Below are 20797 nucleotides of genomic sequence, written 5' to 3' on the forward strand. Positions count from 1 at the left end.
AATGGAAAAATCCACCTAGGCCAGTGATGTATCTTAATATAGACAGAGTGTAGCATGGAACTTGGATAAGCAGATTCCCCTCTTAGCTAACTATAGTCCATTGCTTAGTCTTGTTAATATCAGTGTTTTCTGGATTAGTTAAATTTCAATCCCATTAGACCTTTATACTTAGCTTCCAACCTAGACTTGGGACTTGCCTGTTCCAGCAACTATCTTGGATTGGTCTCTAGTAATTTAATGTATATTAGCTTTATCTTCCCAATTACACTATAAGCTTCCATAGGAGCTTATCATAGTAAAGAAGCTTCAAGTTCATTTGTTTATTTATTTAACCTCCTGTGCCATACAAGAAGTCACTCTATAACATCTCTAGTAGACATTCATCCAGCACAAACGATGACCTCAAAACCTGTCAAAATGGCCCATTCCATTTTTGAAGAACTGTAATTACTAGACATCTTTAACCCACTCCATTCTTCACAATATTACCATATGACCTTATTTTGTGTTTCAATCTGCTCTTGTCCCTCCTCTGACCTCTAATCTTTCAGTTCTACCAAAAACACTCAAACTTTTTAAGGTAGGTTCTATAGACTTCTGTCTTAGAAAAGTCTTTAAAAAAAAAGTCATATGATCCCTCTATTATACAAATGAGGAGACCAAGACCCAAAAACACGAAGAGGCTTGCCCAAGGTGACAGTAGAAAGCAGCAGAGTGAAGATTCAAACCCAGGTTCTCAGATTCCAAATCCACTGACCTCTACTCTGTTCAAGACCCTTCAATTTAACAGATGTTTATTAAGCATTTTATTAACAGACATTAGTCAAGCACAGCAAAGTGAAAAGAACATCATCTTGGGAACCAGAGAGCTCTGGGGTAATATTCTACGTTGGACACATGCTGTCCTTGTGACCCTGGGCAAGTCACTTGACTTCTCAGGACCCCCAGGCAGGTCTATAGGTCTCAGTTGACACTATGCGTTGGCAAAGGAAGTTTCCTCATTAGGAGTCCCCTAAACCAATGAAATTACAAGTCAAGGAAAAGTAAATGAGCCAAACACTGATGATACAAATACAAGCCCAACAGTCCTTGCCTACAAGGAGTTTACATTCTGGAAGGATACAATCTTTACAAGTTAGTAAATGTATGATCATTTGAGGATGGAAAGAAGAGTAACAATCTGAGGGGATAAGAGAAGACTTCATGAAATTTGAAAGTGTGGTGGGGGCAGGGAGAGTTGATGCAGTGACTCCTGATCAACTAAATTTTTCCATTCCATTTGATGAAATTAAAGATGTAATGGGCTGGTAACATAAAATGAAATATTAAGGTAGTCAAATCTACATATGTAAAGGGTGTGCATCTTTACAATTTTGAATCAATCATTCTGCACTTTGTAAATGGTTAACCTTGATCACACTCTGAGTAGACCTATTTGTAGGTTACAAAGAATGTAGAACTGGGAATGACTCATTCATAGATTGTAAAAGAAGTATAAAGAAGGGTTTATATGTTGTTGCTCCTTTAAGAGATAGAGAGGAACTCATTTATCATTTTAGTGGAATTACAGGATGACTTTGCACTGGCCGGCAGAAGAATGAGCCATATACCTGGTCTCTTAAAACGCATGACAATCTCTCTAAGTAGTCAGTCAAGACAGAAGGATCTGTCAGCAAAGGAAGGAGAGTAATTTCTGGCAGTTAAGAATAGAATTAACTACAGAGGAAGAACCTAGCAAAGAACCACCTCAGAAAGTCCAGTTTCCGAGTCCAGAGAGTTAGTCTTGGCAGTTGAGCTACAGAGAGAAATATGGCCAGGAAGGCAATGTGGCTTCCCAGAAGAGTCATTATTCTGAGGTGGGGGTGGGGAATGGGAAAATTATGAGAAGAAAAAGGTTGTCACGACTTTATAGCATTGAAAGCATGAGTTGCTTTGGGCCCATGTGTTCCCTATTTGTGTGTATCTCTACTAGGATACTCTATATGGATGCCCGCTAGTCCTCCTGATGTATGTGTGTTTGTGGACAACTGTACCAGGTTTACGGGGGCAATGTTTTTGTTTTTTAACTACTGTTCCTTCTGTGCCATTTCAGGAAATGCTTTTATTTTAAGCTAAAATTATTTATTATTATTATTATTATTATTTTGCCTGAAAGGTGAATGTACTGATGGAGGTTCATGAGCTATGTTTTTAGCTGATTACTCCTAACAATAAAAGCTCCTCAAAGGAAGCAACCATTTCATTTTTAACTCTGTTCCCCATGCCTAGCGCTTAATAAGCACCTTTTTATTGATTGATTATGGTAGGACATGCCAGATATTCCTCTGCCCCTAACCTACCATCTCCCCAAGTAAATTAGACTTGTTTTTGATGAAAGTATCTCAGCATTCTATGATGATATTTTGTGTACCTAACTCATGGATGTAGAGAAGAAACAGTGCTTGCAAGGCTAGAAGGAAATAGAGAGATGTTCAAAGAATGCTTTTACTTATTCTTAGGTTGGGGAAGTAGAATTATAGCTATATATTCTGCAGTTTGAATGTGTGTGTGTATGTGTGTGTTTGTGATTGTGTTCGTAGAGAAATACTAAAGGCGGATTTTTTTTCTCCTCTCTTTCTCTCCTGTTGCTGTTTCTTGTTTTGTAAAGGGAGATCTGATTTTATGGGTTTTTCTGGCATAGAATGAAGTCCAGAGAACATTTCCGCCCTGCTTTTTGTTCCCTCAAAGCTTTCTTTTCTCCTAAGAATTGCAAGTGTCAGAGACTGTCTTGCCATTTTTTCCCTAACTAAGAGTTTCAATCCATACCAGTGAGAACAGTCCAAAGAGACCCTGGGAAAGGCATCTTTATTGATTTGTCCTATCTTTTTAGAAGTACTGCCAGTGTTTGCTGCAGCCTCTACTTCTGCCCCCAATATTTTGTCTATGTGTGTTTCTGTGTAGATATCTTCTTTCTCTTATGAACCTTAAGCCCATTCATCTCCCTTAGGATCAGAGCATCATATGTTTCTTCTCTGCCTGACTGTGCTGGGTAGTTAAATTAAGTGTCTATACATTACTCTCTTTCATGTACTCTAAGGTCCAGTCAAATTAGCCTTTTTTGTCAGTTCTCACATCCAATACTCCATCACTCATGCTTAGAATGTATTCCCTCTTCTCTGCTGCCTCTTGGAATTCCCAGATTCTTTCTGCCATTTTCTATATGATGGGCTCATGATTTGGAGTCCTGGAACTTGGTTTATAAAAATAATTGATAACTATATTTCAGTATAATTAAATTCATTTGTAATCTTGTTTTTTTTTTATTTCATACATTTAAAAACATTGTTCAGAAGAGAGGCCATTTGTAATTGTAGAGGTACAAATGCATTGTTGTCATTGTTCAGTCATGTCTGACTCTTTGTGACCTGGTACACCATATTATGCGTGGGTTTTTCTTGGCAAAGATACCAGAATGGTTTGCCTTCTCCAGTGGATTAAGACAAACAAAGATTAAGTGACTCATCCAGGGTCATGCTGCTAGTAAGTATCACATTTGAACTCAGGTCTCCTTGACTCTAGGCCCAGCATTCTATCCACTGAGCAACCTAGCTATATACCAATGTACATGTAGATGTTATTTTTCTTGATGGAATATAAAATCTTTAAAGGCAGAGATTCTTTGATTTTTGACCTGGGGTGGGCAGAGCTTCTACGCCATTTAGCAGTGGAATCAGTCCTTATGTGGCCATGGAGCTTCCAGCCTGGGTGAGATAGATAGATCCAATCTCAATTTTAAAAATAAAATAAAAATTTATTGGTATTTCTTGATTTTTTTATTTTAATTTTGAACATATCTGTTTCCCTTCAATACCAAGGGAGCCAGTCCTCACAACAAAGAATAAAAAAATAGTTAAAAAATAAGCCATCACATCTATTGCACCTGATAACATATACAATGTTCCATACCCATAGTCCTCTACCCTCAAAGAAGGTAGAGCGGTAACTTTTCTCAGCTCTTGGCTTAGCATAGTGCTTGGCACCTAGTACTCACAACACATGCTTATCAACTGACTGGGACTAATCTTAGAGAGTATGTTTTGATAGCATTTAAGGATGTTTTTGGTTCTTTCTCTGTATATTTTTGTAGTCATTGTGCATATTGTTTTCTTAGTTCTGATTACTTCATTCATAAGTCAGTCTGTATTAGTTTCATTCATCAGTTCTGTGGCTTCCTGTGCTTCTCTGAAATTTTTTGCTGTGTATACCATGCGTGTATATTGCCTGATGAAATTCTAATCCTTAAGTTCTCTGATGGGCAACAAACTTTATCATAGTCTGGGCTGGTCCTTGCATTGATTAGAGTTCTTAAATCTTTCAAAGATTTTTGGTTTTGTTTTTCTAATAATGACAGTTTTTCATTTTTGAAAGTGTTTTCCTGATTCTCTTTTCTTCAATCCATATCAGTTCCTGTGAGTCTTGAAAGGCTGCTTTTCATTTGTCTCTTTCATCATTTCTTATGGTACAATAATTCTCAATTATGTTCATATACCATAATTTGTTTTGTGTGTTTCTCAATTAACAGGTGCCTCTTCAATTTTCAGTTATTTGCTGCAAAACAAATTCTGCAATGAATATTTTTGTACATGTGAGTTCTTTCCTTCCTGATCTCTTTGGGATATATGTCTAATTGTGGTTGGTTGGCTGCTGATCTTTGTGCTGAAAGAGGATCAAAATGACCTCAGTATATCAAGGCACAGGGTGTCTGATTGTGGCTTATTAGACCAATACAAGCTCAGAAGGCTCTACTACAGTTCTGGCACAAATAGTCCATGTGAACATTTGGAGACAAAATGTCTCTAAATTTGCACAGGTCGCAGTTCTGCTTCACTCATAGAGTATAGCATCTTCTTTAATGTGGAAATGCCATGCTGTCCAGTCCTGTGCCAGCGTAAAAGATATGCACAATATAATGACCACAAGGCTTTCTGGAATAGCTGGACTCCACCAAGAGAATGAGAGTGCTTGATCCATCAAATCTCTCTACAACAATCATCTTTTTCATTTTTTCCTTTCTTGCCAATCTGGTAGGTGTGAAGTAAAAGATCAATGTTTTTTTTTTAAATCTGCCTTCTCTCATTATTAGCAATTTGGAGCAAATTTTTTCACATGGCTGTTGATATCTTCCATTTCTTCCTGTAAGAACTACCTATTCTGGCTTCTGTTCTTATTTATTGGAATCATTTCTCTACATAACTTGGATATCAGGCTTTTGCTGCAAAAATGTTCTCCCAGTTAACTGTTTCCTTATTTTAACTACATTTTGCTTGTGGGAAGAAAATAAAATTTTACATAATCAAAATTGTCCATTTTCTTTTCTGTGAATCTCTCTCTCCTTTGGTCAAAAACTCTCCTGTATTTATAATTGAAAAATGTTCCTTCTTTGTTCATCTAAGTTGTTTTTGAGATATGGGTCATGTATCCATTTGGGGTTTATTGTGATATATAGTACAAAGTGCTGCTTTAAATCTATTTCTGCCAGACTGTTTTTTTCTTCCAGTTTCACCAGCAGTTTTTGTCAAATGGCGGCCCTTTGCCCCATTATTCTGGGGTCCTGGGGCTTATCAGAAACTGTGTTATTGCATTCATTTGCTTCTGCATCTTGTGCTTCTAATCTGTTCCACTGATGAACTTTTCTTTAAAAAGGGCCCAATAATTTTGATTTTGCTTTTTTGTAGTATAGTTTACAATTTGGTATGGCTAAGTTCCCTTCCTTCGCAGTTTCCCTTTTTTTTAAACTTTTGTTCCTCAAGATGAATTTTGTTATTATTTTTCTGACCCCCCACAAAGTAACACTCTGGAAGTCAAACTCATGAGATCTTCTTAAAGTTTTTTCCACTTGTGAGCCCTTTTGCTTTTTGGCCTTGTTTGTTGGTGTTGCATGGCCTGAGGGCATGCGCAGTGCAAAGGGGGCATGCTGTTCATGTTGTGTGTTCAGAACCAAGGCTGAGGTGGAATTGTGTGATGCAACAGGGGTAAGCGCAACCAGAAACCCCTTGGATTTGTTACATGTTTGATTTTGAATTAATTTTTGGTCTTTGTGCTTTCAGAAATCTTATACTATTGCCAATTTTTTTGCCACTCCATATGGGGTCATGACCCACAGTTTAAGAAACTCTGAAGAATAAAATTCTACATTAAAATTCATTTTGCTGTTCTCTTCTGTTTTATGGATGGGTTCATCCCACTCACATTCATCATTATAATTGTTAATTATGTATTTCACTCCATCATATACTCATGCTTTTTTTTTTTACTTCTCCCCCTCGCTTTCCCTATTCAAGAGATGGTGAAAGAGAAGGAATGAGAAAAGAAGTTATCTTTAAGCATTCTGCTTCCACTCCACTGCCTACTTCTCTCTTCATCTTGCCCAAGAACAAGATCATTAGTTCTTACACTTTCTGTCTTTCATTTTAATTTTCACCTCTCTTGAATTTAATACTTTTCAAGACCAAACTGGATATATCGCTGCGTATGGGCAAATTTTTAAACCTTCTTTTTTTGGTTCAGATAAGAGTGACATTAATGAATTGAGCCATACCCCTTTATTTAATTTTACAAACTTTTCTTGTGTACACAATTTATGTGAAGTAGTTAAATTCCTATCTTTCAACCTGCTTTTCTTCTCTTCTCTAAGGACCATCGAAGCAGAAGAGTACCACACCCAGATTCTGTTTTAGTGGATTCAGAGAATGTGAAAACTTGGCACGTGAATGGAAACTTGTCTCCACGCCCTATGAATTTTACCATCATTTAGCCCTTTCCAGTTGTTCAATGTATTTAACTTTTTAGGTTTCTCTTGACTACAGCATTTGTATATTAAAGTTTTTGCTGAACTTTTTTTTCCCCAATCAATATACAGTAAGTGTCTACTATGTGCACTATGCTCAAGAATACTAGAGTTCTCTATTTTATTAGAGATCTACTTTTACTTCCTGTATTATTAAAATGTTTTACAGAGGAAATTATTCTTACTTGCAAACTTTTTTTTTCCTTTTGGAATAATGTATATCTAAATTTTCTCTATTTTATGTAGTTTCTGCCAAGTCTCATGTGACTGATTCCTTCTTACTTGAACTACATCTCTCTGACTTCTTGTAGTATTATTTTCTTTGTTTGGAAAGTCTGATTTTGAATAGGATATTCCTGAGAGTCTTCAAATTGGTATTTCCTTTAAGAGTTGACCAATAGAGTCTTCCTATTTTTATTTTGCCCCTTGGTTCTAGAATATTTTAAAATTTTGATTGCTTGAAAATGTTATGATATTTTTTTTTGATCACGGATTTCAGGGATTCCAAAGATTTTAAATTTTCTCTCATCAATAGATTTTCCAAATCAGCTGTTTCTGATAACAGACACATTTTCTTTCTTTTTTTCATTTTTTGACTGTTCTAATGTTTATTGTTTCCTGGCATCATTGAGTTCTATTTGTTTGATTCTAATTTTCAACAAGTCTGCTACTTGTATAAGGTTTTCCACATTCTCTTCTAAAGTAATTATCTCTTTACCAGTGTTTTCACTCCAGCGCTCTTATTTCCTTTTTTTTTTAAATCTCTTGCTTCATTTCTTCCTTTTGTACTTTTGTAGTCCTCATTTCCAAGCCATTTCCCCCTAAACTCTGCTTGGTATTTCTTTTGTGGATCTTGAGCCATGGTATTTCTTTATTGTGTTAATCTTCTGTTTACTCATATGTCTAGCCTCAATGACTAGTTTTGTACTTTATGCCAGGGCCAGTCTCCCTCCCCTTTTATATATTTGGATTAAACAATCAGGTCCTATTTGTTGCTTAATTTGATTTCCTGGGTTCCTGTGCTTGGCTTCCATTCCTATTGGTGTTTCTGGGTTAAGGGGACTGAAAGGTTTTAGGCCTCCTTGAAGGTACCTAGGTCAGAGTAGTGCGGTCTTTGGGTCCCTCTGGACTGTTTTCATTCATAATGCTGTAGTCATCAGGTACCCTGCAGTGTTCTGCAATAACTACTTCTGGCCCCTCTAGATCACCTTCAGTGTACTTCTAGCTTCTGGATGGCCTGGAGTGTAGATCAGAACTCTGGGCTTCTGTCTCTGCTGGAGTTTTCTCATAAAAGTGCTGTGGGTTTTATTTGCCCCAGAGGCATCTCTGGTCAGAGTTTTGACAAACAGTGATGTGTTTACCTGTGGCTTATGCCTGGTGGGATCATTTTCCCAATGTCTATAGGTTTTATCTTTTTGTACAGTCCTGGACAGGAAAAAGGTGCTTACTAAATTTCTTGATCTAATTTGTTCTAGTGTTCTTGTTAGATCTTTGCTGGACTATATGTGGGGGAGTTAAGTGCCTTTATGACTTTCATCTGCTGATCTTAACAAGAGTTCTCTGAATTTTTCATATTCTTTATTTGTTATGGTGCAGGAATATTCTGTCACATTCATTTACCACAACTTTTGTTTAGCTATTCCTTGGTCAAGGGGTATCTTTTCTGTTTCCAGTTCTTTGCTACCACGGAAAGTGGAGCTATTAACACGAGATCAGTCTTTTAATTCTTTGTGGGATATGCCTAACAGTGTGATCTCTGTGTCAAAAAGTATAGAAATTTTAGTTACTATTAAAGCATAATTACAAATTGATATATATAATACTGAAGCAATTCACACATCTAATAATCATGTGTTAGTGTAACTGTATTTACCTAGCCCTTCCAAAATTTATTATTTTTATCTTTGACAACTTAAAATTGTTTTGATTTGCATTCTCCTTATGATTAATATTTTGTGGTAAGGTTTTGTGGTTTGGCAACTAGATGGTACAGTGGTTAGGGTGTTGGGTCTGGAATCAAGAAGAACCTGAGTTCAAATCTAGCCTCAGCCGGGCTGTGTGACACTAGACAAGTCACTTAAACTATATCTGTCTCAGGTTTATTTTTTTAATCACTAAAATGCATATGAGAATAGCACCCACCTTGCAGCATTGTTGTGAGGATAAAATGCTCTATATAAATGCTATGATTATTTCATATGATTATTAATAATTTGTGATTCTTTTGAGAACTTTATATGATTTGATGATTTGATAACTTATTCTTTGGGGAATGAATTTTTGTTTTGTGTATTTTTTATGTTTCCTATACATCTTGGACATCAGACCCTTATCAGAGATATTTTATTCGAAATCTTTTCTCCCAGTGGATGGTTTCCATTCTTTTCCTACCTGCATTGGTTTTGTTCATGCAAAAGTTCTTAAATTTCATGTAAACAGAATTATCAATTTTATCCTTTGTGATTCCTCTATTCCTCATTTGGTTTAGAATTCTGTCTTTAGTCATATCTCTACAAGTATCTGACATTGTTCTTTTAATATTTATATGTATGTTTCTTTTTGTATTCAGGTTATATATTCATTTTGAGCTTATTGTGATAAATGGTATAAAATGTTGGTCTAAACCTAATTTCTTCCAAACTGCTTAGCAATTTCCCCAGGAGTACTTGTTGAATAGTGAACTGTGTAATCAATGTTCTCAATTTAATCAAACACTAGAATATTTAGTTTGATTGTTTTGAGTTATCACTACTTTAATAATATGAATGAAAGTCTGATTATTCTTTTCCCATCATTTTTACTTTTTCATTATCTCTCTTGACATTCTATACATCTTGCTCCTCCAAATGCATTCTGTTATTATTTAATCTAGCCATGTAAAATACCCTCTTGGTTGATTGATTGGTATGACACTAAATTTGTACACTTAGGTAGAATCACCATTTTTATTATAATTAGCTTCTACTTTTGACGGATCCAAGTCTTCTCATATCTGGTTGTTTTAACTTCTCTTCCGTTGAACAGAAGAAAGGGGATCTCACTAGTGACTCAAGGCCACATTTAACTATATCCCTAGTTTCTGAATCCTGTGCCATCTTTTTGGAGGTAGGCCATAATTTGGTATAGCTCTTTTCCCTGCTCTGTCTCCTAACCCCTATTAAAAGCAGGCACAACAGTAGCAGGAACAACAGTGGAAGCTTATCTTCTTAATTCGGCTTTGGTTTAGACCAGGACAGATGGTAAGACTTAAAAATCCCAGCAATTCTGGAGAAGCAATAAATGAAACTACATTGCTGAAGGTGCTTTACACTTGTAAGAACTAATCCCCATCTGATATTTAACAAATCCAGAGAGTAAAAATGTGGGAATATGTGGCTTTTGTCTCCAAACAGTATTTCTGTGCTAATAAAATGAGGACATTTAAAGAAATCGTTCAAGGACACAGGCACATTGTTTCTAGAGAAAAAAAAATAAAAGCTAACAAACCACCTTTACTGAAAAAAAAGTGACTTTTTGGTATGTGCTTGAGGCAAGAGGAGTGACTGTATTGTAACTGTAAAAAACTGAGGTGAATCTTCCTGAAATTGCCCACTCTTACAAAACCACCACAAAGAGCTACTTTTTCTATGTCTTTTTTTTAAAGTTATGAGAAATGAGGCTTTCTGGAGTGATAGTTGTGGCTAACTTTCCCATCAGTATTTTTTTTCATTCCATTTTATGTTTTTCAAACTGGAGCCATAATTAGTGCTATGTAAAAGCTTTGCCTCATACCCTGCAAACCTCCAGAACTCTGCTGATTATGCAGTTCTCAACTTGAGCTGTGCTCAGAACCTTGCCGAGTTTCATCTGGAACTTTTCTGCCCTTTTCCACCTAAATCATTTATTTATTTGATTTGATCTATTTGATTTATTAAAAATGGTGCTGTTGCCCTGAGGGTCTCTTAGCAGAAGAACAAAATACAGTTACTGTAATTAAACCTGACAGAAGAGAAAAGTATAAAAGGGAATATCCAAAACTCTTTTCTCGGGGATGCCTGTTCTAAAGACAAGATTTGTGACATGCCTTTGAGTTCAACAGTTAGGATTTAGGTTCAAATTCTTCCATGGCCATTAGTTCCTGGTTTTCCTTAAATCCTACCCATGTTAGACATCTATTTTGTTAGGTTCAGATAGGAAAAAGGTGAGGAGGTAGGGCTCATATCATCTGCATCCTGATTAAAATTCTGTCTAGGAATTATGGAGGCAAAAGAAATGGGATACAAGATCTCTCTTCAACAGTGTTTTCAGGAACAACTGGTTCAGCCCATTTCTTGATTTTGATGAAATGACAAAACTGATTTGATTGACCTGACAAAATGGAAGGGAAACTGATAGGGTGATAACATTAGGTCACCTTTTGGGGCTCTTAATTCTAATTCCTGAATTCTGGGTTGGCGCTATCTTTAACTCTCTATGGCAGAAAGAGCAGCAGATTTAGGATCAGAGGATATGGAATGGAATACTGCGTCTGCTGATTGTCTCTTTGTACAGGCAGTCAAGTTTCATGTCTCTGGAACCCAGTTTCCTTATCTGCAGAATGAGGAGGATTAGACAAGATTATCTCTAAGATAATTTTTAAATAGCTCAGAATTTGGGATCTGAGGTCCAGGATGTGACTTCTGGCATTATCGCTGAGTGGCTTTGGGCAAGTCACTTAGCCTTTCTAGGCCTCATTTCCCTAATCTGTAAAATGAAGGTATTGGATGAGAGGGCTTCCAAAGTCCCTTTAAGCTCTGTATCCTATTCTTCTGCCTCTTCCTTTATTGTTTTTCCTTTCTGCTACCCACAACACATAAAGTCGCAAATGAAGAAAGTATCCAGTGGGATTAATTTTCCCCTACCTCAAACCAATGCTGTTTGGTCACTTAATCAAAAATACTTGAGCCCAAGGTGTATGCAGATGCTTAGTTTCCACCTTTACCCTCCCCCTTCTTTTCATCTTCTCTGTCCCAGCCCAAGCTGTTTTTGGAACAGGGTAGTACTCTGAATAGGTACATGTTTTAGGAACTGCTCAAGATAGGGGATATGAATAATCCTACCCCAGAACAATAATGAATCAGGAAATAATTGGCATGCTTTGTCAGCTTCTGGACCTATGGGGGAATATTCTCTTAGACAAGAGATTCTCATCCTTAACATTATAAATTGGAAAGGCAGCAGGGTTTTGGGTTACCCTACCTGGAAAGAGAATCCGTGTGCTGGGGACTTTCATACAGCTAGATAATACGGACATGAACTCCAAGGATACTGTTCAAAGGTTATACTCAGTTTCTGTGCTGGCTGATTTATTGATTTCTATGCGGTAATGGGGAATTTCTGTTGTGATAGCCATGTACTCTGCCAGGGAGGGTTATGAAATAACTCTAGCCTTACAATCACCCTTGCTACTCCTAAGAATAATCAATTAGATTTGCAAACATTTACTAAATGAAAACCACACCCAGAGCATCATGCTAGCACTGGTCCACTAGTAACTATTAGTATATTCTTATTAAATAATGCGTCCCTAAGAAAAGCCTCCCACTGAGGACAGAAGAGAGCTAGAGCCATGAGAGGGGTGGGCTTTGCCAGCTGAGGTCACTGGATGGATGGGTATAGCAGCAATCTGCTAAAGGTTAGGAGGACCTCAGTTATCGACAAAGAGAAACCTTGGTGGAAATCGTATTGCTTTCACTAGAGGAGTCATCAGTGTGGTTAGATTCTTCATGCATTAAAAAACGAAAACAAAACAAACTAGATTTCTGTTTGAAAAATGGCAGAGATATACTACCTAAGATGTTCTGATGAAAAGATAATGCAAATATTGCCTCATTTGAGTTTTATGAGGCTTAAATGTTTTAGGTCCTCATTCATCCATTCAGCATATATTAGAGGCAATATCTAATATATTTTGTCTAATATATCGTAATATATTAGAACATATGGTAGGGGGTATAGTATATATAATGCTAGACTTGGAGTCAGAAAGGCCCAAGTTTAAATCCTACCTTAGAACCTTACTAGTTTTGTGACCCTAGGCTTGATATTTCACTTCTTCCAGTCTCAGTTTCCTTTTCTGTAAATAAGGGATCAGACTTGATGGTCTCTAAGACCCCTCCCAGTTCCAAATGGATGATGCTATGATCCAAAGTGCCAGGAGCTATGTTACGCACTGGGTCTATAAATACAAAAATATATACAATTTTTTTCCTCAAGGCCTGGGGGCAAAATGAGGTTGGGGAAGGGGGGACAATATGAGTGTGAGCTATACATGCACAGAAGCATTTGAAATATTATACTTTCCCATGGAGTCCATGAGGAAATGAGACTTGGCTTTTCCCATGAGGTTTACATTATCTCATGTTGGGAAAATAATTAAAAAAACAAACAAGCAAACAACTCCCCGCCTTCCCCCCTCCATTTTATTCTTCAAGCTATACCACTTGATTTCTTCCAGAGAAATACTGACTTTATCTCTTTCTACTTAATGGAAAGAATTCATCTGTCAGCAGGAGTTCCCTGATTGACTTGCTGAGTGCAGGGAATTTACTCTGCCCTCTATTGTCTCCTTTCAGCTCTAACAGCCAGGGAGGGAAATCTCTCCTGACTCCACTCACCTATCCTGAGCAGAATACCCTTAAAGCCGCATGGACCTGTGCCTTCTCATCTTGGTATTATTAACCTGAGTGATTTTGAAGAGGAGTGAAAATGGAAACTTCAAAACAGACCAGACTCTCATTGTGCTTACTGATCCTGAAGTAACAGTGCGCTGACCTCACAGCCTGTCAATATGGGCATTCAGCTGACTGGAGTGATAGACAGTGAGCCAGGACAGCAACCTGACAGCTGAAATACTCAGGCAGCTTGGTCCCAGCAATGTTCTAAAGCTAGCTGAGTAGCTGCAAATCCTGCCGGATTCTTTTTGCCAGCTGGGGTGAAAGGCCAGATGACCCCATCACATCACATCAGGCTTTCAACCTGGGCCTTGCTCTGAGCTAGATTGAGGAAATTTTCACAGGCATCCTAGCCATCTTGGAATGAAGCTCATTAAGTCTCAAAACTTTAGAGTTTTACAGATGCAGAAACCGAGGCCCAGTCAGGTTGAGGCCAATTTTTGGCCAAGGTTGCATAGGAAGTAAATGAGATAGCTGTGATTCAAACTGGTAGAAATGATTACTAATAATCAATGATTTGGGGAGATCCGGTTTCTTTTTTTCTATAGCCCTCATTTCAAAGTTTAGTCTCTTGAAAGATATTACTGATAATGAGATTGAATTAACTGTCCTCAGTCTTGGTCAGATCCAAGACAACCTTACAAGGAATTTAATCCCATTGTGTTTTACTGGAGTTTAGGTGGGGATAAATTCTTTTATTAGATTGCCCAAGGCTGAGTGTAATTTAGAAGTGGTATAATCAAAGTTCATTAGAATAGGTCCAGCCCCTCATTGTAAAATTCATTCTCTCTCATTACTTGTTAACCAATTAGAGTTGATTGTCACCCTTTGGAACACCCACTTTTCCAAGGCCATTATAGGTAGAAGAAGGTAGAAAGAAAGAGGAAGGAATTATCATCTGAAGGTATTAACCTATAGTTATATATTCATAATATTGTAAAACTTTAGTTCTGGGAGGAGTTTTAACAGCATAAGCAACCAGAATGGTGAAAGTCCTTGAGTCTATGCCTCATGAAGGTCTACTGAAGCAACCAAGAAGGTTTAGCCTGGAGAAGAAAAGACTCAGGGGCAGCACGACAACTGTGTTCAGGTATTGGAAGGGGCCTCATAGGGGAGAGGGATTAGAATTACAATCATGAATCTAGATGGCACCTTAGAGATCATTTAGTCCAACCCACCATTTCCCATTTTACAGAGGAAGAAACTAAGGCAAACAGAGGTTAAGTGATTTGTCCAAAATCACACAGAGGCACGATTTGAACCAGTCTTTGAGGCTACAAGCCCAGCATTCTATCCACTAGGTGGCGCAGTGGATTGAGTTCAGGGCCTGGAGTCAGGAAGATCTGAATTTTAAATCCCTCCTCAGGCAATTACTGCCTGCGTGACCCTGGGCAAGCCAGTAATCTCTCTTTGACTTGGTTTCCTAAAGTGTATGTGGGGATAATTATAGCATCTGCCTCATGGTGTTGTTGTGAGGATCAAATTACGTATGGTAATATTTGTAAAATGCTTAGCAATGGCATGTTATAGGAACTTGATAAATGCTTTCTCCCTCCCTTCCTCCTTTCCTTCCTTCTTTCCTTCTTTCCTTCCTTCCTTCCTTCCTTCCTTCCTTCCTTCCTTCCTTCCTTCCTGCCTTCCTTCCTTCCTTCCTTCCTTCCTTCCTTCCTTCCTTCCTTCCTTCTTTCTTCCCTCCCTCCCTTCCTTCCTCCCTCCTTTCCTCCTTCAATCTTTTTCTTTCTTTCTTTCTTTCTTTCTTTCTTTCTTTCTTTCTTTCTTTCTTTCTTTCTTTCTTTCTTTCTTCCTTCCTTCCTTCCTTTCTTTCCTTCTTTCCTTCTTTCTTTCTTTCTTTCTTCCTTCCTTCCTTCCTAGGGGAAAACCAGGAGCAATAAGTGGAAGTTGCAAAAAGGTAAATGTAGATTTCATGTCAAGAAAGCCTTGCTAACATTTAGAATCTTCCAGATGTAGCCATGGCTACCTCTGGGCAGAGTGCTTTCCTTTTTGTTCAAAATCTTCAGACCAAGGCTGGTTGATTACCTGGAGGACATATTCCAGAGGGGATTCTTTTTCAAGTATGGATAAGACTGCATGCAGGCTATGGAGGTCCCTCACAATTCTTTGATTCCACAATTTATAGATGAAGAAACTGAGACCCATAAAGGGTCACTTACTTGCTCAAGTTTAAATCACTTTACTTCAAAATAGAATGGTTTTATATTATCTTTTTCCTTCCTTTCCACATAACTAACACACCATCACTGAAGACTAAATAAAATTTTTATGTGATCCAGAAACAATTGGACGATGGACTAGCGTGTAGCTGTTGTTACTGCTATCTTGTTGTGTTCTAGCTCTGTGATCCTGGGTACCTCTCTTCCCCTAAGTTCCATTTTCCTTATTTGTCAAACTGGGTGTAATTACACTATGCACTATGATACTGTTGTTTTGGGTAAAATGCTTTGCAGTCCTGGAAGTGCAATGGAAATTTGAACTGTGTCAGCCTTAAATAGCTAAAGCCAACATGTCAGTGCAGCACATGCTTGTCTATGTAAGTTAATAACTAATATTCTGCGTGATGGAATTTGAGACAAAGAACGCTTGGGAAGCTTTCCTCTGAGCCTTGGTCTGATAAAAGGCCTACAAGATGATCTCATGACAAATATGCTTAATGAAAGCTTGCGTGGGGAAGGATGTGAATTATTCTGTGGGCTTCACAAGTTCACTTCTCTTCCACTGGTATTTCTGGGGAGATGAGAGACAGCCTCTTATGCAGTATGTTACACATTAGAACTCCAGTTTGCTCAATAACAACCAATTGTCTGGAACCAGAAAGGATTCCTGGAGCAAATTAAATGAATGAGTATAGATTTTATCATCCGGCTGCCAATTTTTCCCATTAAGTACAAAGGTGGGAAGTGTAGTATTTATTATCCTATAAAATATGATGTAAAATGTGTGAGAAATCCCTTTCAGGAAGTTTGAGATGCACATTATATTTAGTGAGGTGGCTAAGGAGAGTGATAAGGGCAGGACCCCAATTCTTTCTCAGCTGGCTCCCTTCCAGCTCAAGAGCTTTTGATCCTCTCATCTAAATTTCCTTGCCTCTAAAATGGGGATAATAATCGTATTTGCCTCACAGAAAACTGAGGAAGGATGGGAATAAGCATTTATAGAGTGTCTACTAAGTACAGAGAGGAAATAACGTGTAAAAAGTGCTTTAAAAATCTTAAAAGTACCATAAAATGACAGTTCTTATCATTATTGCTATTGATTCTATTCTTCTCAGTTTTCTAAATAGCAGTCAGATAGAAATAGTTCCAGAACAAGGAAGTAAGGAAGGATGATAACAAGCATTTATTAAGTGCCTACTAGGTGCCAGACACTGGACTAATCGATTTACAAATATATCTCCTTTGATTTGATCCTCACAACAACTTTATGAGGTGGGTGTCATTATTAGGCCCATGTTATACTTGAGCAAACTGAGGCAGAGGTTGGGTGACTAGCCAGAAGCTGACTTTATGACAAATATGCTTAAAGAAGGCAAGTTAGTCGCTAAAGATAGATTAGAACAAAGGTTTTCCTGACTCCAGGCCCAGTACTCTAACCACTGTGCTACCGAGCTGCCTCTGTACAATTCACTATCCTGCTACTATTCTTTCATTATTAATGTTCCGTGGACTCTTTATGCAAATGGATAAAATAACTGATCTTTGAAACTGAATAAATATATTGTGATGTAAGTTCATTGTCTGTAGGCTCACTGAAAGTATCTTTGGGATCATTCCAGGAGCAGATAGGAAAACGTACATGATATCATATTTCTACATGATGTTCATTTCTTCCGCTAGGGCTCTATATTTTGAAAGCATTTTTCCCCATAGCTTGAAAACAAAGAATTCATATTTTCCATATATTGGATATTATAAGGATTTGATATGGCAGCTTCTATTAAACTATTATTCTGAAATCTTTATGCATTGATATCATAGCTGGGTGATTGGGGTCAATTGGGGGCAACATTTTTATATGTGATGATACTCATTTCCATACATTTTAATTTTTGAATTTTCAAGGATATTTTAAAACTGAATTTTTGTTAAAGAAAGAGCTTCTGATGTATTATCCTACCCATCAGGTCATGTCTTGCTAGGTATTTGGTAGTTGCTAAATTTTTGAAAACTGTGATGATGTCTTGCACAATTGCTACCATTTCCTCGTATAATCTCTATTGATTAATAAGTCTGGGATCCTGAAGGATAACTTTTCTGTGATTTCTGGTGGCGATAACCTGGTCTGGACTTGCCATTAGGAACTCATCTCTTTTCATGAGCAGATACACGTGACTCAACCATTTGTTCTGTGTGTCTTCATTAACATAAGTGCAGCTGATTTCATGTGGATATCATCAACAAGGGACTACAGTGTTATATCCTAGCCACTTCATGGGCTCCTCCTGGAGGTAAATTACTTTGGTGACATTAGACAAATCCACTGATATATACCTGTAGCCAGCCTTCACTATTACTTAGTTAAATGACGTCTGCATAGTCCAAAAGTATTTCTGTGGGATTTGTATCTGTTCACCATGTGCTATGAGAAATATCTATAAATCTTTCCTCTTTTCTCTGCAAAGAAACATTCCTATTTCCACAGCTGCCTTGGGGTGATGGGCCCTGCATTTCTTTATTATTGCCTGGGTTTTTATCAAGATACTTTCCAGATGAGTTATGATCCATTTTTACCATTCATAAAGTGTGCATTAAGACTAGCGATTCATGGGTATTAATTGTGTACAGGTTTTAGGGATAATGGCACACCACATGTAACCTATATGGTATGCTTATCTTCTTTCTCTACTTGCTATCAATTCAGTCAGTCATCCAGGGAAAAATCATTTATTAAGATTTTCTATGTGTCAGTCACTGTGTTAAGCACTAGGGATATAAAGAAGACGAAGCTCTAGGCATATGGACTAATGTGTTTGTGTGTGTGTGTGTGTGTGTGTGTGTGTGTGAGAGAGAGAGAGAGAGAGAGAGAATAAAATGAGGTCTTTAGTTGAGAGTGTACCTTGTTCATTCATATGTCAGTTTTTAAGGGAATCAAGGTGTATATTCTGACATTTCCTCATTAATCAATGAAACATTTTGAAACATCTAATTATTCCAACATTTCTCATAATTAGTTCAGTCCTCACCTCAATTTATTAAATACTATTTAGTAAAGTCAAGAAATATCTTTTTTTCATAAGCTTTTACTCACCATAGATCTATACATACATATATACATATACATACATACATCTATCACAATAAATACATATATATATGTGTGTGTGTATCTATATATATAGATACATATATATATGCATTTATATGTGTATTTGTGTGAACATAGGTATGAGTCCATATGTGTGTGTACATCTCATATCCTAGGCTTAAACATCAATATTATTGGTTAAACAATTTGTTACAAATATAACAAACAAAAACAAAATGTAATTCATTACTTACCACATATTAACTGTGAGAAATGTTATAACCATTGCTACCTCTAACCATTCCTGCTACTACTGACTTCCCAATTGTGGAAACACAATCCTTTCATTTATCTATTTCTAGGTAGCAGCCACAGTTATGATTTTTTTTCTGGCACGATAAGAGTTAAACTCAGTTTTCTTAGGGAAGAAGTCCTTTTAGACTCTTCTCTTAATCCATATGCAGGTTCTTTTCCAGCCATCGTAAGCTAACTCTCAGGAATGATAGTTAAAACTGTCATCCCTTCAATTTTAAGAATTCCTCTTAAAAGACAGCAAAAGTAGATATTTTCTGAGTCAGGGACACTACCTAGTTTTGCGATTGCTTTAAAGGTACTCTTCCACTGAACTTTGTTTTCAGAATTCCTTCTTCTTTCTCTTCTTCTTCTTCCTCTTCTTCTTCTTCCTCTTCTTCTTCTTCCTCTTCTTCTTCTTCCTCTTCCTCTTCCTCCTCCTCTTCTTCTCCCTCTTCTTCTCTCTCTTCTTCTCCCTCTTCTTTTCCCTCTTCTCCTCCTCCTCCTCCTCCTCCTCTTCCTCCTTCTTCCTCTTCTTCTTCTTCTTCCTCTTCTTCTTCTTCTTCTTCTTCTTCTTCTTCTTCTTCTTCTTCTTCTTCTTCTTCTTCTTCTTCCTCTTCTTCTTCTTCTTCTTCTTCTTCTTCTTCTTCTTCTTCTTCTTCTTCTTCTTCTTCTTCTTCTTCTTCTTCTTCTTCTTCTTCTTCATATATGTTGCCTAGATGAAGCCAAAGTATTTACAAATATTGCTTTCATCCATTGGTCCAATGTGACCTCCAGATTCAAGCTGAAAGTTTTTAGTCTTTGTCTTTCTTTGGTTTGTGTTGAGAATTTTATCCTCATGAACTCCAAATGACATTTTGATAACGTTAGAGAAAGATTCCATGAGGTGAATGAGCTATTTAATGTGTATTTCATTGCAGGTATGTAGTTCAAAGTCAACCATGAACATCAAATGATTCATAAAATATTTTAGTTTAAATCTCTAACTTGGAAGAAATACTTGGTTGTATTTAGGACAGATAATGATGGATTTAGAGTTTGGGGAAACCATAATGGACTTAAATTGTTTTCCTGAGAAATGCCTCCTTTATATCAGTTGTTCTTGACCTGGTGTTAGTAAAATAGTTTAGATAAAGCACCATTTTTCTTGTGAACATCAAATAGTCTGTATTCTCACTATGCTTCAAAGTGTTTTATATGTTAGCAGTATATAACTAAACTATGAGTGTAACACTGAGTCAAAGGTCTTACAAAAATCAATTAAGACATAGTTATAAGAGTTAAGGAAGGAAACTACATCTTGCTAAAAGGTACCATAGACAATGAAACAATATCAATACTAAAAGTATATGCAAAAAGTGGTATAGCATTCAAATTCTTAAAGAAGAAGTTAAGTGAGTTACAGGAAGAAATAGCAAAATTATGCTAGTGGGGGACCTCAACTGTCTCCTCTCAGAACTGGATCAATCCAGCCAAAAAATAAACAAGTGAAAAACTAAGGAGGTAAATAGAATATTAGAAACATTAGATATGACAGACTTTTGGCATGATTTAGACATAAAAGGTGACACCATAAGAAAATTAGAAGAGCAAGAAATAGTTTACCTATCAGATCTATGGGGAGGGGAAGAATTCATGACCAAATAAGAGACAGAGAACATTACAAAATGTAAAATATATAATTTTGATTATACTACATTAAAAAGCTTTTGTACAAACAATACCAATG

The sequence above is a fragment of the Trichosurus vulpecula genome, chromosome 3 (assembly GCF_011100635.1).
Source record: "Trichosurus vulpecula isolate mTriVul1 chromosome 3, mTriVul1.pri, whole genome shotgun sequence".
Taxonomy (NCBI): domain Eukaryota; kingdom Metazoa; phylum Chordata; class Mammalia; order Diprotodontia; family Phalangeridae; genus Trichosurus; species Trichosurus vulpecula.